The sequence below is a fragment of the Arachis hypogaea genome, chromosome 17 (genome assembly GCF_003086295.3).
Source record: "Arachis hypogaea cultivar Tifrunner chromosome 17, arahy.Tifrunner.gnm2.J5K5, whole genome shotgun sequence".
NCBI lineage: Eukaryota > Viridiplantae > Streptophyta > Magnoliopsida > Fabales > Fabaceae > Arachis > Arachis hypogaea.
This window is the reverse complement of record NC_092052.1, coordinates 78,271,803-78,296,346: the sequence shown is the minus strand read 5'-3', so window position 1 is coordinate 78,296,346 and position 24,544 is coordinate 78,271,803. Positions and strand designations below refer to the sequence as shown.

Below are 24,544 nucleotides of genomic sequence, written 5' to 3'. Positions count from 1 at the left end.
TTTAGGGATGTTTTCATTAGTTTTTATGTTAAATTCACATTTCTGGACATTACAATGAGTTTGTGTGTTTTTCTGTGATTTTAGGTATTTTCTGACTGAAATTGAGGGACTTGAGCAGAAATCAGATTCAGAGGTTGAAAAAGGACTGCTGATGCTGTTGGATTCTGACCTCCCTGCACTCAAAGTGGATTTTCTGGAGCTACAGAACTCGAAATGGCGCGCTTCCAATTGCGTTGGAAAGTAGACATCCAGGGCTTTCCAGAAATATATAATAGTCCATACTTTGGCCAAGAATTGACGACGTAAACTGGCGTTCAACGCCAGCTTTCTACCCAAATCTGGCATCCAGCGCCAGAAAAGGATCCAAAACCAGAGTTGAACGCCCAAACTGGCACAAAAACTGGCGTTCAACTCCACAAATGGCCTCTGCACGTGCAACACTTAAGCTCAGCCCAAACACACACCAAGTGGGCCCCGGAAGTGGATTTATACATCAAATACTTACTCATGTAAACCCTAGTAGCTAGTTTATCATAAATAGGACCTCTTACTATTGTATTAGGAATCTTTGGTCTCAGTTTTATTCCATTGTTCATCTTAGGAGACTATTGATCTCGTTTAGGGGGCTGGCCATCTCGGCCATGCCTAGACCTTCACTTATGTATTTTCAACGGTAGAGTTTCTACACTCCATAGATTAAGGTGTGGAGCTCTGCTGTTCCTCAAAGATTAATGCAAAGTACTACTGTTTTCTATTCAATTCATCTTATTTCGCTTCTAAGATATCCATTCGCACCCAAGAACGTGATGAAGGTGATGATTATGTGTGACGCTCATCATCCTTCTCCCTTATGAACGCGTGCCTGACAAACACTTCTGTTCTACATGAATTAAGCTAGAATGAGTATCTCTTAGATCTCCTAACCAGAATCTTCGTGGCGTAAGCTAGAATGATGGTGGCATTCAAGAGAATCCGGAAAGTCTAAACCTTGTCTGTGGTATTCCGAGTAGGATTCAATGATTGAATGACTGTGACGAGCTTCAAACTCGCGAGTGCTGGGCGTTAGTGACAGACGCAAAAGGAGGGTGAATCCTATTCCAGCATGATCGAGAACCGACAGATGAATGGCCGTGCTGTGACAGAGCATGTGAGCATATCTTTCACTGAGAGGAGGGGATGTAGCCACTGACAACGGTGATGCCCTTGCATAAAGCCAGCCATGGAAAGGAGTAAGACTGATTGGATGAAGATAGCAGGAAAGCAGAGGTTCAGAGGAACGAAAAGCATCTCCATTCGCTTATCTGAAATTCCTACCAATGATTTACATAAGTACCTCTATCCCTATTCTATTATTTATTATTCGAAAACACCATTATCAATTTATATCTGCCTGACTGAGATTTACAAGGTGACCATAGCTTGCTTCATACCAACAATCTCCGTGGGATTCGACCCTTACTCACGTAAGGTATTACTTGGACGACCCAGTGCACTTGCTGGTTAGTTGTATCGAAGTTGTGAACCATGGTATTGGCACCATGTTCTTGGCGCCATTGCCAGGGAAAGAAAGAGCCATGAATTTTACATAATCAAAGTGTAATCACGATTGCGCGTACCAAGTTGCTCACGTTGCCAGGGATTGTTTGAGCCTGGACATCACAATTTCGTGCACCAAGTTTTTGGCGCCGTTGCCGGGGATTGTTTGAGTTCTCGGCAAGCTTTTGGTCCGGTAACATCAGTGCCAGATTCCCCTTTGATCCGGTAACAGCACCAAGTTTTTGGCGCCGTTGCCGGGGATTGTTCGAGTTTGGACAACTGACGGTTCATCTTGTTGCTCAGATTAGGTAATTTTCTTTTTGTTTTCTTTTCAAAAATTTTTCAAAAAAAAATATTTCGAAAATATTCTCATCTGTTTTCGAAAATAATATAAAAATGTTTTCAAAACTTTTATTCAGAAATTTTTAAGAATGAATTCTAGTGTTTCATGAAGCACGTTGAAGTCTGGCTGGCTGTAAAGCCATGTCCTATTCCTTTGGGAATGAGTATGTCAGGCGTGTCATGTCAGAATTACATGCTGAAGCTTGGCTGGCCATTGGCCATGTCTAGTGTTTTGGACTGGAGCTTTCATTGAAAGCTTGGCTGGCTAGTGAGCCATGTCTAATTCCTGGACTGAAGCTTTAGACTAACATGGCAAGATTCCTGGAATTCATATTAAAAATTTTGGAATCCTTATTTTTCTTTCCTTCTAAATAATTTTCGAAAAATATAAAATAAAAATCCAAAAAATTAGAAAATCATAAAAATCAAAAAAATATTTTGTGTTTCTTGTTTGAGTCTTGAGTCATATCATAAGTTTGGTGTCAATTTCATGTGCATCTTGCATTTTTCGAAAATTTCATGAATTCATAGTGTTCTTCATGATCTTCAAGTTGTTCTTGGTAAGTCTTCTTGTTTGATCTTGATGTTTTCATGTTTTGTGTCTTTTCTTGTTTTTCATATGCATTCTTGAATTCTTAGTGTCTAAGCATTAAAGAATTCTAAGTTTGGTGTCTTGCATGTTTTCTTTGCAATAAAAGTTTTTCAAAATTGTGTCTATGATGTTCATCTTGACATTCATAGTGTACTTGGTGTTCATCTTGACATTCATAGCATTCTTGCATGCATCACATGTTTTGATCTAAAAAAAATTTCATGCATTGCATCTTTTTAGTGTTTTTCTCTTGCATCATAAAAATTCAAAAATCAAAAAAATATCTTTCCCCTTTTCTCTCATAAAATTCGAAAATTTGAGTTGACTTTTTCAAAAATTTTAAAATCAAGTTGTTTCTTATGAGTCAAATCAAATTTTCAATTTGAAAATCTTATCTTTTTCAAAATCTTTTTTCACAAATCAAATCTTTTTCAAATTTCTTAGTTATTTTTGAAAATTCCAAAAATATTTTTCAAAAATCTTTTTCTTATTTTTATACCAAATTTTCGAAAATAACAATAGCAATTAATGTTTTGATTCAAAAATTTCAAGTTTGTTACTTACTTGTTAAGAAAGATTCAAACTTTAAGTTCTAGAATCATATCTTGTGATTTCTTGTGAATCAAGTCATTAATTGTGATTTTAAAAATCAAATCTTTTTCAAAACTAATTTCAATCATATCTTTTCAAAAATATCTTCTTATCTTATCTTTTTCAAAAATATCTTTTCAAAATATCTTTTCTAACTTCCTAACTTCTTATCTTTTCAAAATTTGTTTCAACTAACTAACTAACTTTTTGTTTGTTTCTTAACTTTTTCAAAACTACCTAACTGACTCTCTCTCTCTAATTTTCAAAAATATCTTCCCTCTTTTTCAAAATTTCTTTTTAATTAACTAATTATTTTTATTTTTTATTTTTTGATTTCAAAAATTTTCGAAAATTACTAACATTTTTCAAAAACTATTTTCAAAAATCACTAACTCTTTTTCAAAAATATTTTTCGAAAATTATCCCTCCCCCATCTTATTCTATTTATTCATTCATATCCTAACATCTCATCTCACATCTCTGCCATCCTCACAGTTGTGTTTCTTCCATTATATTACATTCTTTGTCTCCCCCTCTTCTTCTACTCACACAGGGATCCCTATACTGTGGTATAAAGGATCTCTATTATTATTATTATTTTTCTGTGCCTTCTTCTTTGTCATATGAGCAGGAGCAAGGATAAGAACATTCTTGTGGAAGCAGATCCAGAACCTGAAAGGACTCTGAAGAGAAAATTAAGAGAAGCTAAAATACAACAATCCAGAGATAACCTTTCAGAAATTTTCGAACAGGAAGAGGAGATGGCAGCCGAAAATAATAATAATGTAAGGAAGATGCTTGGTGACTTTACTGCACCTAATTCCAATGTACATGGAAGAAGCATCTCCATTCCTGCCATTGGAGCAAACAACTTTGAGCTGAAACCTCAATTAGTTTCTCTGATGCAGCAGAACTGCAACTTTCATGGACTTCCATCTGAAGATCCTTTTCAGTTCTTAACTGAATTCTTGCAGATATGTGATACTGTTAAGACTAATGGAGTAGATCCTGAAGTCTACAGGCTCATGCTTTTCCCTTTTGCTGTAAGAGACAGAGCTAGATTATGGTTGTATTCTCAACCCAAAGACAGCCTGAACTCTTGGGATAAGCTGGTCACGGCTTTCTTAGCCAAGTACTTTCCTCCTCAAAATCTGAGCAAGCTTAGAGCTGATGTTCAAACCTTCAGACAGAAAGAAGGTGAATCCCTCTATGAAGCTTGGGAAAGATACAAACAGTTGACCAAAAAGTGTCCTTCTGACATGCTTTCAGAATGGACCATCCTGGATATATTCTATGATGGTTTATCTGAGCTATCAAAAATGTCACTGGACACTTCTGCAGGTGGATCCATTCACCTAAAGAAAACGCCTGCAGAAGCTCAAGAACTCATTGACATGGTTGCTAATAACCAGTTCATGTACACTTCTGAAAGGAATCCTATGAGTAATGGGACGCCTATGAAGAAGGGAGTTCTTGAAGTTGATACTCTGAATGCCATATTGGCTCAGAATAAAATATTTACTCAGCAAGTCAATATGATCTCTCAGAGTCTGCATGGAATACAAACTGCATCCAACAGTACTCAAGAGGCTTCTTATGAAGAAGAAGCTTATGATCCTGAGAACCCTGCAATAGCAGAGGTGAATTACTTAGGTGAACCTTATGGAAACACCTATAACTCATCATGGAGAAATCATCCAAATTTCTCATGGAAGGATCAAAAGCCTCAACAAGGCTTTAATAATGGTGGAAGAAACAAGTTTAGCAACAGCAAACCTTTTCCATCATCCACTCAGCAACAGACAGAGAACTCTGAACAAAATACTTCTAATCTGGCAAACTTAGTCTCTGATCTGTCTAAGGCCACTGTAAGTTTCATGAATGAAACAAGATCTTCCATTAGAAATTTGGAAGCACAAGTGGGCCAGCTGAGTAAAAGGATCACTGAAATCCCTCCCAGTACTCTCCCAAGCAATACAGAAGAGAACCCAAAAGGAGAGTGCAAGGCCATTAACATAAGCACCATGGCCGAACCTACAAGGGGAGTGGAGGACGTGAATCCCAAGGAGGAAGACCTCCTGGGACGTCCAGTGATCAATAAGGAGCTTCCCTCTGAGGAACCAAGGGACTCTGAGGCTCATCTAGAGACCATAGAGATTCCATTGAACCTCCTTATGCCCTTCATGAGCTCTGATGAGTATTCCTCTTCTGAAGAGAATGAGGATGTTACTGAAGAGCAAACTGCCAAGTTTCTTGGTGCAATCATGAAGCTGAATGCCAAATTATTTGGCATTGATACTTGGGAAGTTGAACCTCCCTTGTTCATCAATGAACTAAGTGATCTGGATCAACTGACATTGCCTCAGAAGAGACAGGATCCTGGAAAGTTCATAATACCCTGTACCATAGGCACCATGATCTTTAAGGCTCTGTGTGACCTTGGTTCAGGGATAAACCTCATGCCCCTCTCTGTAATAGAGAAACTGGGAATCTATGGGGTGCAAGCTGCTAAAATCTCACTAGAGATGGCAGACAACTCAAGAAAACAGGCTTATGGACAAGTAGAAGATGTATTAGTAAAGGTTGAGGGCCTTTACATCCCTGCTGATTTCATAGTCCTGGATACTGGAAAGGAAGAGGATGAATCCATCATCCTAGGAAGACCTTTCCTGGCCACAGCAAGAGCTGTGATTGATGTTGACAGAGGTGAAATAGTCCTTCAATGGAATGAGAACTCCCTTGTATTCAAAACTCAAGGATCTCCCTCTGCAACCATGGAGAAGAAGCAGAAAAAGCTTCTCTCCAAGCAGAGTCAACCAGAGCCCCACAGTCAAACTCTAAGTTTGATGTTGGGAGGCCACAACCAAACTCTAAGTTTGGTGTTGAACTCCCATATCCAAACTCTAAGTTTGGTGTTGGAGAGTCTCAACAAAGCTCTGCACATCTGTGAGGCTCCATAAGAGCCCACTGTCAAGCTATTGACATTAAAGAAGCGCTTGTTGGGAGGCAACCCAATGTTTATCTAATTCTTATTTTTATTGTTTTTCATGTTTTCTTAGGTTCATGATCATGAGGAGTCACAAAATAAATATAAAAATTGAAAACGGAATCAAAAACAGCAGAAGAAAAATCACACCCTGGAGGAGCATCTGTCTGGCGTTCAAACGCCAGAACAGAGCATAGTTCTGGCGCTGAACGCCCAGAACAAGCATGGTTCTGGCGTTCAACGCCAGAAATGGCAGCAAAGGGGCGTTGAACGCCCAAAATGGGCACCAACCTGGCGCTGAACGCCCAGAGTTGTGTGCAAGGGCATTTTGCATGCCTAAATTGGTGCAGGGATGTAAATGCCTTGACACCTCAAGATCTGGGACCTCACAGGATCACCTCAGGATCTGTGGACCCCACAGGATCCCCACCTACCTCCACTCACTCTCTTCTCTCTTCTCAATCATCCTCTATTCCCAATAAACACTCTTCCTTATTAACCCTTTACCACTCACATCCAAACACCACTACCTTCAAAATTCAACATCTCTCTCCCACCCAATCCCACCCATATGGCCGAATACACACCTCCATCCATCTCCTCCATATCCTCTTCTTCTTCTTCTATTCTTTCTTCTTTTGCTCGAGGGCGAGCAACATTCTAAGTTTGGTGTGGTAAAAGCATAGCTTTTTTGTTTTTTTCCATAACCATTGATGGCACCTAAGGCCAGAGAAACCTCTAGAAAGAGGAAAGGGAAGACAAAAGCTTCCATCAAGGGTCTATAGCTCAGTGGTAGAACATTTGACTGCAAATCAAGAGATCCCTGAGATACCTCAGGGGATACATTTTCTTCCACACAATTATTGGAAGCAACTAAGGGTGGAACATCAAGAGCACTCCATCATCCTTCATGAAATCAGAGAAGATCTAAAAGCAATGAAGGAAGAGCAGCCAAGGCAAGGAAGAGACATAGAAGAGCTCAAGGACATCACTAAGGTGGACTCATTCCTTGTTCTTACTTTCTCTATTTTTCGTTTTCTATGTTATGTGCTTATCTATGTTTGTGCCTTCATTACATGATCATTAGTAGTTAGTAACTTTGTCTTAAAGATATGAATGTCCTATGAATCCATCACCTCTCTTAAATGAAAAATGTTTTAATTCAAAAGAACAAGAAGTACATGAGTTTCGAATTTATCCTTGAACTTAGCCTAATTATATTGATGTGGTGACAATGCTTCTTGTTTTCTGAATGTATGCTTGAACAGTGCATATGTCTTTTGAAGTTGTTGTTTAAGAATGTTAAATATGTTGGCTCTTGAAAGAATAATGACTAGGAGACATGTTATTTGATAATCTGAAAAATCATAAAAATGATTCTTGAAGCAAGAAAAAGCAGCAAAGAACAAAGCTTGCAGAAAAAAAAAGAAGAAAAAAATAGGCGAAAAAAAATAGAAAGAAAAAGAAAAAGCAAGCAGAAAAAGCCAATAACCCTTAAAACCAAAAGGCAACGGCAAATAAAAAGGATCCCAAGGCTTTGAGCATCAGTGGATAGGAGGGCCTAAAGGAATAAAATCCTGGTCTAAGCGGCTAAACCAAGCTGTCCCTAACCATGTGCTTGTGGCGTGTAGGTGTCAAGTGAAAACTTGAGACTGAGCGGTTAAAGTCAAGGTCCAAAGCAAAAAAAAAGAGTGTGCTTAAGAACCCTGGACACCTCTAATTGGGGACTTTAGCAAAGCTGAGTCACAATCTGAAAAGGTTCACCCAATTATGTGTCTGTGGCATTTATGTATCCGGTGGTAATACTGGAAAACAAAGTGCTTAGGGCCACGGCCAAGACTCATAAAGAAGCTGTGTTCAAGAATCATCATACTGAACTAGGAGAATCAATAACACTATTCGAAATCTGAAGTTCCTATAGATGCCAATCATTCTGAACCTCAATGGATAAAGTGAGATGCTAAAACTATTCAAGAGGCAAAAAGCTATAAGTCCCGCTCATATGATTGGAGCTATGTTTCATTGATAGTTTGGAATTTATAGTATATTCTCTTCTTTTTTTCCTATTTGATTTTCAGTTGCTTGGGGACAAGCAACAATTTAAGTTTGGTGTTGTGATGAGCGGATAATTTATACGCTTTTTGACATTGTTTTTAGTATGTTTTTAGTAGGATCTAGTCACTTTTAGGGATGTTTTCATTAGTTTTTATGTTAAATTCACATTTCTGGACTTTACTATGAGTTTGTGTGTTTTTCTGTGATTTCAGGTATTTTCTGGCTGAAATTGAGGGACTTGAGCAGAAATCAGATTCAGAGGTTGAAAAAGGACTGCTGATGCTGTTGGATTCTGACCTCCCTGCACTCAAAGTGAATTTTCTGGAGCTACAAAACTCGAAATGGCGCGCTTCCAATTGCGTTGGAAAGTAGACATCCAGGGCTTTCCAGAAATATATAATAGTTCATACTTTGGCCAAGAATTGACGATGTAAACTGGCATTCAACGCCAGCTTTCTACCCAAATCTGGCATCCAGCGCCAGAAAAGGATCCAAAACCAGAGTTGAACGCCCAAACTGGCACAAAAACTGGCGTTCAACTCCACAAATGGCCTCTGCACGTGCAACACTTAAGCTCAGCCCAAACACACACCAAGTGGGCCTCGGAAGTGGATTTATACATCAAATACTTACTCATGTAAACCCTAGTAGCTAGTTTATTATAAATAGGACCTCTTACTATTGTATTAGGAATCTTTGGTCTCAGTTTTATTCCATTGTTCATCTTAGGAGACTATTGATCTCGTTTAGGGGGCTGGCCATCTCGGCCATGCCTGGACCTTCACTTATGTATTTTCAACGGTAGAGTTTCTACACTCCATAGATTAAGGTGTGGAGCTCTGCTGTTCCTCAAAGATTAATGCAAAGTACTACTGTTTTCTATTCAATTCATCTTATTTCGCTTCTAAGATATCCATTTGCACCCAAGAACGTGATGAAGGTGATGATTATGTGTGACGCTCATCATCCTTCTCCCTTATGAACGCGTGCCTGACAAACACTTCTGTTCTACATGAATTAAGCTAGAATGAGTATCTCTTAGATCTCCTAACCAGAATCTTCGTGGCGTAAGCTAGAATGATGGCGGCATTCAAGAGAATCCGGAAAGTCTAAACCTTGTCTGTGGTATTCCGAGTAGGATTCAATGATTGAATGACTGTGACGAGCTTCAAACTCGCGAGTGCTGGGCGTTAGTGACAGACGCAAAAGGAGGGTGAATCCTATTCCAGCATGATCGAGAACCGACAGATGAATGGCCGTGCTGTGACAGAGCATGTGAGCATATCTTTCACTGAGAGGAGGGGATGTAGCCACTGACAACGGTGATGCCCTTGCATAAAGCCAGCCATGGAAAGGAGTAAGACTGATTGGATGAAGATAGCAGGAAAGCAGAGGTTCAGAGGAACGAAAAGCATCTCCATTCGCTTATCTGAAATTCCTACCAATGATTTACATAAGTACCTCTATCCCTATTCTATTATTTATTATTCGAAAACACCATTATCAATTTATATCTGCCTGACTGAGATTTACAAGGTGACCATAGCTTGCTTCATACCAACAATCTCCGTGGGATTCGACCCTTACTCACGTAAGGTATTACTTGGACGACCCAGTGCACTTGCTGGTTAGTTGTATCGAAGTTGTGAACCATGGTATTGGCACCATGTTCTTGGCGCCATTGCCAGGGAAAGAAAGAGCCATGAATTTTACATAATCAAAGTGTAATCACGATTGCACGTACCAAGTTGCTCACGTTGCCAGGGATTGTTTGAGCCTGGACATCACAATTTCGTGCACCAATGAGTTTGGTTGAGAGAGAAGAAAGAGTAGTAAACTTGGTGATTACTGATAATGAATTGAGAAACTGATGATGGTTATTGTGAGCTTGATGGATATTGAAGGAAAGTGTGCCAGCCACTATATCCTTGGAATGTTGAGAATTGATAATTGAAAGTGATTTGAGATGAAAAATGGTAATGACTAGTGATGATTTGAGGTTGATGGACTTGTTGAATATGGACAGTGTGCGAGGCACTATATCCTTGGGTTAAGTACGATGAGAACTCAAAAATGAATGATGATCTTGTTGAATGTGGAAAGAGTGTCAGGCACTATATCCTTGGGAATGAATTACGATTGATAATATTTTCTGCTGCAAGAGTGTGCCAGGCACTATATCCTTGGGTTACGCATGCGAGTGTGCCCGACACTATATCCGTGGGTGAATAGAGTGTGCCTGGAACTATATCCATGGATCAATAGAGTGTGCCCGGCACTATATCCATGGGTGTGGCAAAAAAGCTACATCTGAAAGGATGTGTCGGGTGGGCATTTATAGACCAACAAGTGATATCACTAGCCACTGGGACAAGCATTCATCGTGTGCATCTCTTATATGTTTGTTTGCTTTGATTACTTGAGTTTGCCTACTTGTATAATATGCCTACTTGCTTCTTGAATTACTTGTTATATATAAATAATATTTGTGATTTACTTCCTCGCATTAACTGTGATTGTCTGGTGCGGAAGAGGATAGGTAGTCGGTGGCGAGGGGATCACACGGAGGTTAGGTTGGTGAAGGCTATGGGATACAGCGGTGTGTTTAGCATTAGTTAGAATTTCCCTAAGTTTAGATAACCCGGTTTATTTTTAAAGTTCTTTATTTATTTAATTTATTCTAAGCTTGAATATCCGTATTTGATGTGAAGTTCTATGATTGCCTTCGGCGTCCCGGAGCCTTACATCTTACTTATTGGGCACTGTTACCCTACTGAGAACCTCTTGTTCTCATACCATATTCTGTTGTTGTTTTTCAGATGCAGGTCGCAACTCACCTCGGTGAGTTGTTTTGGTGGTGACAGAGTGGAAGATCTCTATCTGTTTTGGAGTCTTTTTGCTTATTTTGGATTATCTCTCACTTTTGTATTTACTTTTACGTAGAGGCTTACTATTCTGGGGGTTACTTGAAACTGGGTGGCTGATCTCGGACGAGACCTTTTGTTGGGCCAAAGGTGTCGTGACCGACTTATTGGAGTAGGAGTTGTTGCTGGCCTTTGTTCACCAGAGGGGGGCGGTACCTGCAAGAGACTTCGATGCTTAAGTCAGTACGGGCCTTAGGCAGGTTTTTTAGTAGAATTAGAATATGATTTATACATGGGTGCTCCGGTGTATTTATAGTAGTGTTTTGCGATCTTCCTTTTAGATAAGTTTATCTTATCTTATCTTTCGTGAGTGAGATCATCTTTTTAGGCCAACTGCCTTCTAGTAGGTGGCGGTTCTTTTACTTTGGATCTCTTTGGGCCTTTGTGGTGATGGTCCAAACGCTTTTGTGGAGAGTTCGTTGATCGACCAACCTTTAAAGAGGTCAGCCATTTTACTTAAGTCCAACCCGGACCTCATAGCTCGGTCCAGGGTATGAACACTTACTTTGAGAGAAAAACTTTTATAAGCTGTTTTAACTTTTAGATGTCTGTATGGTCTGTATATAGCTATCCAGCTTAAACTCCGCGAGCCGTGACTAGATCTTCATGCTATTATACTCTTATATTCTGTTATATTATATCTATATCTTATGCGTTAAGTTTGTAGCTTCGTGGGTACGTTTTGCGCTTTTCAAATCCTGCTTTTGAGCTGTATCCTACATCGGACTTCTAGAATATATTATTTCCTTCTATATAAATATGTATAAGCTTTAGAATTTGTCGTAACCTTTGATTAACCTTTTCTTTACGACGCGAGGTAAGGCTTAGGGTAATTAGGGTGTTACATTTAGTGGTATCAGAGCGGTTCTTCCTCGTGAGCCTGAAGGATGGATCAATTGTGCTTCAATGCCTACTCTGTGTCTTTTTCTTTGATGCTATTTAGGTTATCTCATTGATATTTCATAGCATAGTTGTTTGTGAGTGCCTTTTTGGGATAATTAAAGCACTAGACTTTTGATATTGAGATTGATCACCTTGATATCGATTGTTTGGTGTAGAGAGTAGATATGCGCAACCAGCCGATAACCATGCCGAATTCATGACAGCAATGGCTAACCTTGCGAATACCATGGAAGCAAATGCTGCTGCGACTCTGCAAAGGTTGGGTCAACCGGCTGGAAACGGGAATGGCGATGGAGACGGGAATGATAATGCTGAAGGAAATGGTGATAACATGGGTGGTGCTACGATGACCTTGGCTACTTCTCTCAAGTTTCATCCGCCAAGCTTCAAAGGTTCGACCAATCCTGCAGAAGCGGATAATTGGTTTCAAGCCATGGAGCGTGCGTTACAGGCATAACCAGTATGTGGAGTTTGCTGCATATCAGCTTTTGGGAAAGGCTCAACACTAGTGGCAAGGAGAATGCTGTTTACTACAGCTTCAGAATACCGATATCCCTTGGGATGTATTTCAGACGGCCTTCTATAAGAAGTACTTTCCTAAATCTGCAAGGGAAGCGAAGGAGATGGAACTTATGCAGCTGAAGTAGGGTTCCTTGTCTGTGGCGGACTATACTAGCCAATTTGAGGAGCTCTGTAGGTTCTCTAGCGTGTGTCAGGGTACCCCAGAGACCTACGAAAGCTGGAAGTGCATCAAGTATCAAAGGGGCTTGAAGGATGATATCATGACTGCTGCGGCTCCTTTGGAGATTCGAATTTTCTCCAATGTGGTGAACAAGGCAAGAGTTGTTGAGGAATATGCAAAGACAGTAGCCTCGTCAAGGGACACTCCTGGAGGAAACACTAGTAAGGAACGTGATTATCACCTTGGACCAAGGGGACAGAACTTTAAGAAAGATGGACATACTCCTCAGCATCTGCAATGTAACACCCTACCACACTGAGTTTTACCCTTAAGCCGTAAAATAGAGGTGGTGTGGTATTACGACCTATCGAATAAAATGTGTACATATAATAGCAGAAAGATTATAATATACTAGGAGCCTTGAAGAATAGAGGAAATAAAAATCACGAAATAAAAGCGCAACGACCAAGAAACGAGTTATCTTGCATACTAAGAAAGCTATAGCTGTTAAGTATAAAGTAACAAAAAACAAGAACAGAGGGTCAAAGATACAAAGTAACAAGCTCCTAACTCAGCCTGCGAAGTCAAGACTGGCCGGAGAATACACAGACACACACACAGACACACACGCACACACACACACACACAGATAATATATAAGGTCCTGGGAATGCCAGAGGCAATCCTAGAACACTGACACTCAGATTTATAGAGATTAAAGTATTAAACAGAAGCCATAAAAGGTGGTTTTCTAAGAGTATCTATGCCTAACTTAACTTAATCTTAAATCTAAATCCCATACTGTCATTCCTCCAAATCTCCATTTCTGTCAGTATTTCACAGACAAATAAACAGATAAAGGCAAGAACAAGAAGGTTACAAATACTGCAGGTAACAAGTAATTCAAGTAGTATGCATATGATGCATGCCTGTCATATGGCTGATGAGGCTCATCTGTCGGTTATCCAGCCAACCCGACAAGTTCGAAAACCTTAGACTGTCCCTCGACGTGCATCCCCAAGAGTCTATGCATAGTTTTTTTCTCAAATAACTAATATTACTCAATGGGGATTAACATTCCTAGGAATTTATAAGTGCCCGGTCACCCTTACATCGTATGGTTAACAGAGTATCGAGTTTCAACCTGGTACACCTGGTGGCAAGCCACGGTACTTTACCCAGGGAATCTAGTATCCCAGATCATTTAATCATTCAAGCCAAGTATCATACATGATCATTCATTTGATTATCAAGCCAAGTATCATACATGATCATCCGTAACATACCATAATCAATTCATCACTTTTTGGCCTTACTTCACCTCCAAGTTATCCCCATTTTCTAGCTTCATCTGATTATCAAGTTTAATACTACCATATATGATTAAAGGAATGAAGATAGAGGTTTAGAAGTTTGAAATATGGTTTAAGATTCCAAAACCATGTTTGTTGAAATATGGTCCACGCGTACGCGTGGGAGTGTAGAGGTGCAGCTCACGCGCGCGTCCCTTGTCATGCATACGCATAGGTGAAAACTTCATATCACGCGTACGCATGAATCACGCATACACATGGACGTACTTGTAGCTCCTTACGCTTACGCATGGGACCAGACGCGTACGCATTGCCAGAAATCCATGCCACACGTACGCGTGGACATACATTCTTTAAAAAAAAGGATCAACCAGAGAGCTGCACAATCATTTAAATCTCACCTGCAACATTACAAAATCCACACCAAAATTTCCGGTAGGCATAACTCAGTCATTTTAAATTGTTTTTCTTCCGTTCTTCGAACGGCATAAGCTTCACGAACCCAATTTTTATTTAAAATAAGTTGAAATCAATTTGGGGTTTCGGAAGCCAAGTTATGGCCCACCGAATTTAAGTCCAAAACCAAAGTTTTGCAAACAATTCCAAACCTCATTTTCATTCAATAATTCCATTCCTTTCACCTCTAAACCTGCGTTCTTCAATACAATATACCCCTTTCTCATTCTTTTAACAATCAACACAATAAACCTACCTTAAATTGACAATAATACACTTACAATATTCAAATCCATCAACCAAAACCAACCAAGAACCATAGTTTACAAAACCTAGGCTTATAATACAACATGGCCTTCCTTATCATCACAACAACCACCACAACAAATATACCTCAAATCAATATTTCTCCAAACCATCAATTAATCAACCAAGACCAAGCCAAACATGTTTTCTCACAAGCCACTAACAACATATATATATACACATGCATTCCAACCTATCCTACAGTCATCTAGCCTAAGTTTTCACAAAACATTATATATTAAATGCAAGAAACCTAAACCATAACTTAGCCGATTTTCCTTGTAATGACCAAGGAAATTTTTTAAAACTAATCACATCCCCTAAAACCTCAACTAACCAGCTTCCTCCAAGTTTCGGTATTCACAATTTCCAGCTCCAATTATTTATTCACAACCTAATAGACATTCATAACACATATATACCCAATTTAATTCCCAAAACATCAATTCCGAATATTTAGATAGAATTATTATATCCTCACCTTACCTAAGCTTCACATAAGCAAGAGTGAACATTTTCCTCAAGCTAATTGGATCCTAAAATATCAAAGAGTAAAGAAATTTAATATCTCCACTTAATTTTCCAAAAATTGGGGAAAAAGAGGCTGAGGTGAAATAGCAGGTTAACTATGAAATTGTTCTAGTAGAAACGTAGAGCTCAATGCAATGGTCGCGTGACCGCAAACGGTGCGGCAATCGGAGCTCGGACGGAGGAGTTACGACAAGTTGAAGTTTATTGTAAACGTTGGGAGGGGGTTTCTTCCTTCTTCTCCCTGTTTGGTGACATTCAGTGTTTGCTTAAATGAGGAAGAAAGGGAACCGTGCTCACTTAAATGAGCTAGGCCGGTTGGGCCCACGGGCCCGGTTTGTGCCCAATCCAACCGGTTCGATCCGTTTAGTCCAATCTTGAACCGTTTTCTTCGAAATTAGTGTCAAAATTATCGTTTCGATGAGCTCTATCCTAATTTAATATAATATTTGCATTTCTAATTTTCTTTATTAAAAACTAAGTTATTCACCTATTTAACGGGGTTTACATGCAAGGTCAAGGGAACTTCAGAAGGGACAACAATGCCCAGTTTCACCATATGAAGGGGGGTCACCTGTGTTATGCTTGTGGACTACCTGGGCACCTAGCCAAGAACTGCCATCGTAAGGGAAACCAGGACATGGATCAGAATCAATGACCAGGCCGTGTGTTCACCAAGGATGCAAAAGAGGCGACTGAGTCGGATCCGCTAATGCGAGGTAAGCACATAAAGTTGTTGTGATAGATTATTAGGATTTTAAAATTTGTTGGAGGGACCAAGAGAAAGAGGCTTTTGAGGCATATAGCCACATAGTTCAGATTCTTAATGATGATAATCAGAGTGACGCAGCGGAAGGAGAAAGGGAATATCCACCCGGTAGAGCGCTTCAAGGAGGGTATACCTAGTAATTTGAATTTTCGAGAGCAAAAATTTTATTAGGAGGGGAAAATGTAAGAACCGGAGTTTTTCCATAAAACCGTTTCAATAAAAATAATAATTTTAAGTGACCGAGATAGATTCAAAATTAAGAAGTTTTAATTTGAATACATAAAGGTGAAATTTAATTTCAATGAATTTTTCTAAGATGGAAAATGTATCTTTTGCGACAAGTTTTTGTAAAAATACGTACTGGTGCTTAAGCTGGCAGTACCGGCTTTAGTCTGTCCAGTACCGTGCATTTTGGAAAAATAAGATTTTGAAAATTGATTTGTTGGGTTGAAAGGACAAAAATAATTTAGAATTGAAAACCGGGCACTAATCTTAAAGGTTTTGGCCCAAAGTGGGCCAAACGGACCAAAAAAGCTAACGAGTTAGACCGGGCCAAAATCGGGCCCAAGGCCCAACATATATAAGTGAGTTAAATGAGCAACTCAGCTCATTTTTACCCTCCAAAGTGAGAGAGGCGTGATTTGAGAGAAGAGAGGAGAAGAGGTGATGTTACTATTCATCATCATCTTCCGGGAGCCATAACTTGAGCTACGGAACTCCGATTGATGAGCCATTTGCAATCACGCGAAGCTCTTGCCGAGCTCTTTATTTCTATCTAAGAAAATTTGGTAAGAAATCGAAGCTCATACTCTAGTTCTCTGCCCTAGTTTCTATGCATTTTTGGATATAGTTTTTGAGTAGATTTTGTGGTTTTGGAAATTGCCCCAATCCTCTTTGGACAAGGTAAAGTTCCATATCAGCCCTTGTAGTGTGTATGTTGTGGTTTTTAGATTTTGATTTTGGTGATTGAGCTTTGGTACTTTTTGGAGTTGTCTTGGAGGATAATCGGCCAAGATATGGTTTCGGTTTCCTTTGTGTAATATGCAATGTTTCTGGACACTTAGACTAGTTAACCCTAAGATAGGATTGAATGATGTTGGCGTATGAATAATTATATGTGAATTGATGTAATTGTTGGTTGTATATTTTTTTACGTGGAGAGACTACTTGCCCGCACCGAAACAGTGCTTTATCCCTAGATGTCCAGTCAACTGCTGCGCCGCCCTGGGTAGAACACTGGGCCTGTAACTGCTGTTAGACATCAACCAGGTAATGGGTCTCATTTCAATGTTCTAAATGATGTCGGCAAATTATTGGTATTGATGAGTATTGATGGTGATTAGTTCTATTGATGGATAATGAGGATTATGAGAATTTAAGGTAATAAGTTAATGTAAAATATTTGTGATGGGTTGGAGTAAAGGATATTCATCATTGTGATGTGTTATAATATATGTTGATAATAATTTTGTATTTTTAATCTTGTGGTTGATGTTGTGTTAAGATTGGTGGGTTATTGATGGTATGTAAGGTTGGTGTTGGGTCACTTTTATGATAATAATGGGTGGTAAGTAAAGTATTTATGTATGAGGAATTATTAATGTTGTTTGTGTTGTTAAATAATGTTGTTGATTGTATGATGTACGATAAATTTGGATGAGTAATATTGCTGATTATTGATATGGAGTATGAATGAGGTTGATGATGAAGATTGATAGTGATAGAATGATGATTGATGAATGTGTTAGTGGAGGAATGATTATAGTGTATATATTTGATATTTAAGAATGACAATAATGAAATGTGAAGGAAAATTTGGTATGAAGGGTGAATTGTGACACAAAGGGTGAGTTATGAAATAAATTGGAGTTTGGTATGGTTTTGATATGATTTTGGTTGAGAATTTGGAAAGTTTAGAACTTGTGAATTTTTGGTAAAAATGAGTTTTGAGCTAACTTTGATGGATCATATCTTGAGCTACGGTTGTTGGAATTTGATGTATTTTATATCAAACAAAAGATAATTTAACAAGATTTAAAATGTTTTAAATTTTGTGGAAATCTGAATTACGTAAAGAAAGATATGATCATACAAAGTTTGGTATCGAAATCTGAATTCTGTGCATTCTACAGAATTTGTAATTTCTGGTTTGTGTGCGCACGCACAGCCTTGTGCACATGCACACCCCGTAGATTTTTGAACCTGTGCGCACACACAACCTTGTGCGTACGCACACACGGGGAGACGTCTACTGATGGGAGTGCTAGCACGCTCTGTGCGCGCACATAACCAACAAAGTTTTCCAACCTGTGTGCACGCACACGTTAGAAGGTGCACTCTGTTGAGGGCGTTCGCACGCCTTGTGCAGATGAACAGAGTTGAAAATTTTACTACCTGTGCATATGCACACCTCTATGTGTACGCACACATTTGGAAACTTTCTTGGGCGGGCGCACGCACACCCCTGTGCGTATGAACATGCCCTATTTTTCAACTAAAATCTTGTTTTTAACTGTTTCACCTTCCCAACAAGCTTGTAAACTTCTGTGACACCTATTTAAGACTCCTAGGCTTATTTTCGGGTATCAAAACCTGGGAAAGGTCCTAGGAGATTTAATTTGGATTTTACTTTGGAAAGTTAGAGAATGGAGGTTTAGGTTTCTGGTGTATTGAGGATGAGTTTGGTTGAGAGAGAAGGAAGAGTAGTGAACTTGGTGATTACTGACAACGAGTTGAGAAATTGATGGACCAATGAGTTCGGAATGAAAAATTATGAATTGATGATGGTTGTGATGAGTTGAGAACTTGGAAAGGAATAATGAGGAAAGTGTTGGATTATGTGGGAGTGTGCAGAGCCTATATCTCCGGCGTGGCAGATTTCTCTGCTGCATGAGTAATTGGATGTGGAGAGTGTGCCAGGCACTATATACTTGGAATGTTGAGAATTGATAATTGAATGTGGATTGAGATGAGAAATGGTGATGACTGGTGATGATTTGAGGTGGATGGACTTATTGGATGTGGAAAGTGTGCCAGGCACTATATCCTTGGAATGATTTATGATGAAATAGATGTTGTTGTTGTTTTCCTTCTCTGCCACAAGAGTGTGCCAGACACTATATCCTCGGAACGAAAGCGTGCCAGGCGCGATATCCTCAGACGTGGCAGAAAGGCGACATCCGAAAGGATGTGTCGGGTTGGCATTCATAGACTGACAAGTGATATCACGATCCAATAGGACAGGCATTCATCATGTGCATCTACTATGTGTTTTGTTTGCTTTGCCTAATTGCATATCATGCCTAAATGAATAATATGCTTATTTGCTAGTTGTTTTACTTGATGTACATGTATATTACTTGTGATTTACTTTCTTGTATTACTTGTGTTTGTCTGGTGCTTAGGAGGTAGGTAGGCGGTGGCGATGGAATCGCACGGAGGTTAGGTTGGTTAAGGCTGTGGGATACAGCGATGTGATTAGCATTAGTTAGAGTTCTCCTAATTCTAGATAACCCAGTTTATCTTTTAAGTTCTTTATTTATTTAATTTATACTAAGCTTGAATATCCGTATTTGATGTGAAGTTCTAGGATTGCCTTCGGCGTCCCAGAGCCTTACATCTTACTTATTAGGCACTGTTTGTAACACCCCAATTATCCTAAGCTTTACCTCTAGCTGTAAAGCAAAGGTTAATCAGAGGTTATGACAGTTCTAAGGCTTATACATATATATATATATAGAAGGAAGTAATATATTCTAGAAGCCTGATGAAGGATTGAACTCAAAAATAGAATTACGTATGCACGGAAATGTTCACACGAAGCTAACGCATAAGATACAAGGTATAGGTATAAGAGAATAAAACATATATAAATATAAGAATATAATAATCATAGAGAACTAGCCACAGCTTGCGGAGTTTAAGCCGACTAGTTACAAATGGACAGATACAAAGTTTTAGAATTAAAACAGCTTATACAACCCATCTCTCAAGTAAGCCTCTAAGGCCATGAAGATAATTATACAAAAGGTGAAAGAATACTATGACGAAAGCAAAACAGAAATAAACAAGGAACGAACCATACTCTACTCTGTCACCATATCCGCAATCTCACCGAGGTAGATTACGTCCTGCATCTGAAAAACAACAACAAAGTATGGAATGAAAACCGGAGGTTCTCAGTATGATAACAGTGCCCAATGATGTAAGATGTAAGGCTCCGGGACGCCGAAGGCAATCCTAGAACTTCACATCACATACGGATATTCAAGCTTAACATAAATAAATAAATAAAGGACTTAAACCATAAATTGCGTCATCTAAACTTAGGGGATTTCTAACTAATGCTAATCACACCACTGTATCCCATAGCCCTCGCCAGCCTAACCTCCGTGCGATCCCATCAGCACCGCCTACCTAACCTCCTATCATCGGATAACCACAAATAATGAAGGCAAGTAAAACATAGATAGAATTCATTTACAGCAAGTAATTCAAGAAGTAAGTAAGCATGTTATAAAATTAGGCAAACTCAAGTAAACAAAGCAAGCAAGCATATAGAAAATGCATGTGATGAATGTCTGCCCTATTGGCTGTGATATCACATGTCGGTTATTGTGCCAAACCCAACAGCAAATCCGGTCGATAACTCCCGGATTAGTCTCTCTATTGCGCATAAGGAGGAAAATTTCGAGCGAGAGTGCCCTACCAGCTTCTCCTTTCAAAGGGAAATATTCCGAGGGAGCATGCCCTGCTACCTTCCTCTAGTTGTCGCATGATTCCATGGGTCCGTGCCCTACAACCTTGCAATTAGAGAGAAACCCATGCTTAGGAGGAAAATTCCGAGGGGATGTGCCCTACCACCTTCTCCTTTCAGAGGGAAATATTCTGAGGGAGCGTGCCCTACCACCTTCCTCTGGAGAAATCAATATGAGTGAGAAGTTTAGCTTCAAGCCTCTCATCCGAACGTAGGCGGGATACTGCCACAGCCCCTACGACAGATAGCAAAGCATAATATAATCAAGTAATCAAACTCAGAGGCCACTCCTCATAGCACACTTCTAATCATACTTGGCACAACCGTCATCATTTTCCTAAGTTCCATTCTGAACCCCGTTGCTCATCAATTTCTCAAATCATACATCTTTCTTCCCTGACACTCTACCAGACCCGTCCTCAGTACACCAGAAACCTAATCCTCCGTTTGCTAACTTTTCAAAATAATCATCAACCAAAACCCTTAGCCTATTTCCCTTATTCCCATACTCAAAAATAAGCCCGAAAGCCTTACAAAGGTGTTATAGAAGCTTACAACCTTGTTGGGAAGGTGAAATAGTTGAAAACAAGTTTAAATTTGTGAAACAGGGCGTGTGCGGATGCACAGGGGTGTGCGTGCGCACACCCAGGAAGATTTTGAAAGTGTGCGTATGCATAGGGGTGTGCATATGCACAGGTACTAAAATTTACAAGCCTGTTCACTCGCACAAGCTGTGCGAGCGCCCCCAACAGACGACCCTTCCCGACTTGTGCGTGCGCACAGGGCTGTGCGTCCGCATAGGTCGTAATTCTTCATTGATGTGCGCGCGCACAAGTTGTGATAACGCTGCAAGCAGTAAGCCTTTTCCTGCATGTACGTATGCACAGGTCTGTGCGTCTGCACAGAATGAGATTTGTGCAGGTTTGTGCATGCGCACATATCAAAAATCCTAAAATTCTACAAATCTGCAGAATTTCAGATTGTCAACACCAACTTTGAATGATCATAACTCCCTCTACAAAATTCCAAATTTTAAAAACTTTATATCAATTTGAAGAGTTTTCAATAATCTTTAATTTCAATTAAATTTCAACAAATTTTGAAAATCGAGGCAAAAGTTATGATCAGACAAAGTTCAACAAAAATCCATTTTCCCCCAAAAACCTCTTAACCTCAAATTCACCAAATCTCAAAATTCAAAACCAAACTAATCATAACCCAAACAATACCAAAACAACATTAAGGTCCATACTATTCCTCTCTCAAGTCAATCATCTATAATATCCCGATTTACACCATTTAAAACCATCAAAATCCTTAATCATCAACATCCAAAACCATCATAAACACTCATAATCATCATCAACCAACTACACTAACCAACCATAAGAGCACCATCAACATCCATCTTCAAATCTCATCACCCACCAACACAATTTATCAATAATCATCATCTATCAATACCAAGTATCACTCTCAATCTCATTTCACCTCAATCTAAATATTTCACACCATATTATCATTACAACATCATAATTCACCAATATACTCAAAAATCATAAACCCATCATAATTCATCATAAATCATCATTCAACAACTCAAATCCACAAATCATTATACATCATCATCATGCAACAATCCCAACAACCAATGTAATTCAATCCTGTCCTATAGGTCACTAGCCTAAGTGTCCAGAAACATTACATATTACATAAAGGAAACCAAAACCATACCTTGGCCGATTCCCAGTATGTTCCAACACCAAACTTGATTCAAATCAAGCTTCCACCAAGCTCCAAACTATCAAGCCAGACCAAAAGCCACCACCAACTCCAAAAACAAGCTTCATACATTAAACATAACCATACATCAACAACTAAAGCTCATACTATACCAAACTACAAGGATAAAGAGGTTCCTTACCGTATCCTACGAGATTAGGGGTAAAATCCAACAATTACCCGCTACTAGAGATCACCAAAACAAGCAAAACCACAAAATCTACTCAAAACTCATAACCAAAATCGTGCAGAAACTTAGGATAGAGAACTGGGGAGTTGGTGCACGAAATTGTGATCATCAATGGCGCCAACAACTTGGTACGCACAATTGTAATCTCAACTATTTATCACAACTTCGCACAACTAACCAGCAAGTGCACTGGGTCGTCCAAGTAATAAACCTTACGTGAGTAAGGGTTGATCCCACGGAGATTGTCGGCCTGAAGCAAGCTATGGTAACCTTGTAAATCTCAATCAGGCAGATTCAAATGGTTATGGTGAATTGATAATAAAAAGATAAATAAAACGTAAAATAAAGATAGAGGTACTTATGTAATTCTTTGGTGAGAATTTCAGATAAGCATATAGAGATGCTTTTCGTTCCTCCTGAACATCTGCTTTCCTGCTGTCTTCATCCAATCATTCCTACTTCTTTCTATGGCAAGCTTTATGTAGGGCATCACCGTTGTCAATGGCTACATCCCATCCTCTCTGTGAAAATGGTCCAATGCGCTGTCACTGCATGGCTAATCATCTGTCGGTTCTCGATCATACTGGAATAGGATTTACTATCCTTTTGCGTCTGTCACTACGCCCAGCACTCGCGAGTTTGAAGCTCGTCACAACCATCCCTTCCTAGATCCTACTCGGAATACCATAGACAATGTTTAGACTTTCCGGATCTCAAGAATGGCCGTCCATGGGTTCTAACTTATACCATGAAGATTCTAATATCTCGGACTCGGTCCTCTGTATTAGATATCTAAGAGATACTCATTCTAGCTTGTTTGCATGTAGAACGGAAGTGTTTGTCAGGCACGCGTTCATGTGTGAGAATGATGATGAGCGTCACATAATCATCACATTCATCATGTTCTTGGGTGCGAATGGATATATTAGAGAAGGAATAAGCTTGAATTGAATAGAAAAATAGTAGTACTTTGTATTAATTCATGAGGAACAGCAGAGCTCCACACCTTAATCTATGGAGTGTAGAAACTCTACCGTTGAAAATACATAAGTGATAAGGTCCAGGCATGGCCGAATGGCCAGCCCCCTAAACGGGATCAAAGGATCAAAAGATGTTCCAAAGATGTAAATACAATAGTAAAAAGTCCTATTTATACTAAACTAGTTACTAGGGTTTACAGAAATGAGTAAATGATGCAGAAATCCACTTCTGGGGCCCACTTGGTGTGTGCTTGGGCTGAGCATTGAGCTTTACACGTGTAGAGGCTTCTCTTGGAGTTGAACGCTAGTTTGTAACCTGTTTATGGCGTTTAACTCCACTTTGTAACCTATTTCTGGTGTTTAACTCCAGAATGCAGCATGGAACTGCCGTTGAACGCCAGCTTGCATCGTCTAAACTCGGGCAAAGTATGGACTATTATATATTGCTGAAAATCCCTGGATGTCTACTTTCCAACTCAATTAAGATCGCGCCATTTGGAGTTGTGTAGCTCCAGAAAATCTACTTTGAGTGCAGGGAGGTCAGAATCCAATAGCATCTGCAGTCCTTCTTCAACCTCTGAATCTGATTTTTGCTCAGGTCTCTCAATTTCAGCCAGAAAATACCTAAAATAATAGAAAAACACACAAACTCATAGTAAAGTCTAGAAATGTGAATTTTAGTTAAAAACTAATAAAAATATACTAAAAACTAATTAAATTATACTAAAAACTGTGTAAAAACAATGCCAAAAAGCGTATAAATTATCCGCTCATCACAACACCAAACTTAAATTGTTGCTTGTCCCCAAGCAACTGAAAATCAAATAAGATAAAAAGAAGAGAATATACTATA

The 24,544-nt window shown here is 39.3% G+C and overlaps 1 non-coding gene across 1 annotated transcript; it reads right to left on the bottom strand.

Moving 5' to 3' along the window:
* Window positions 1–4,218: 4,218 nt before the first annotated feature.
* On the bottom strand, window positions 4,219–4,326 carry LOC112767635 (small nucleolar RNA R71). The gene has a single exon (XR_003185076.1). It is a non-coding gene; the product is annotated as a small nucleolar RNA R71 (small nucleolar RNA).
* Window positions 4,327–24,544: the final 20,218 nt, after the last annotated feature.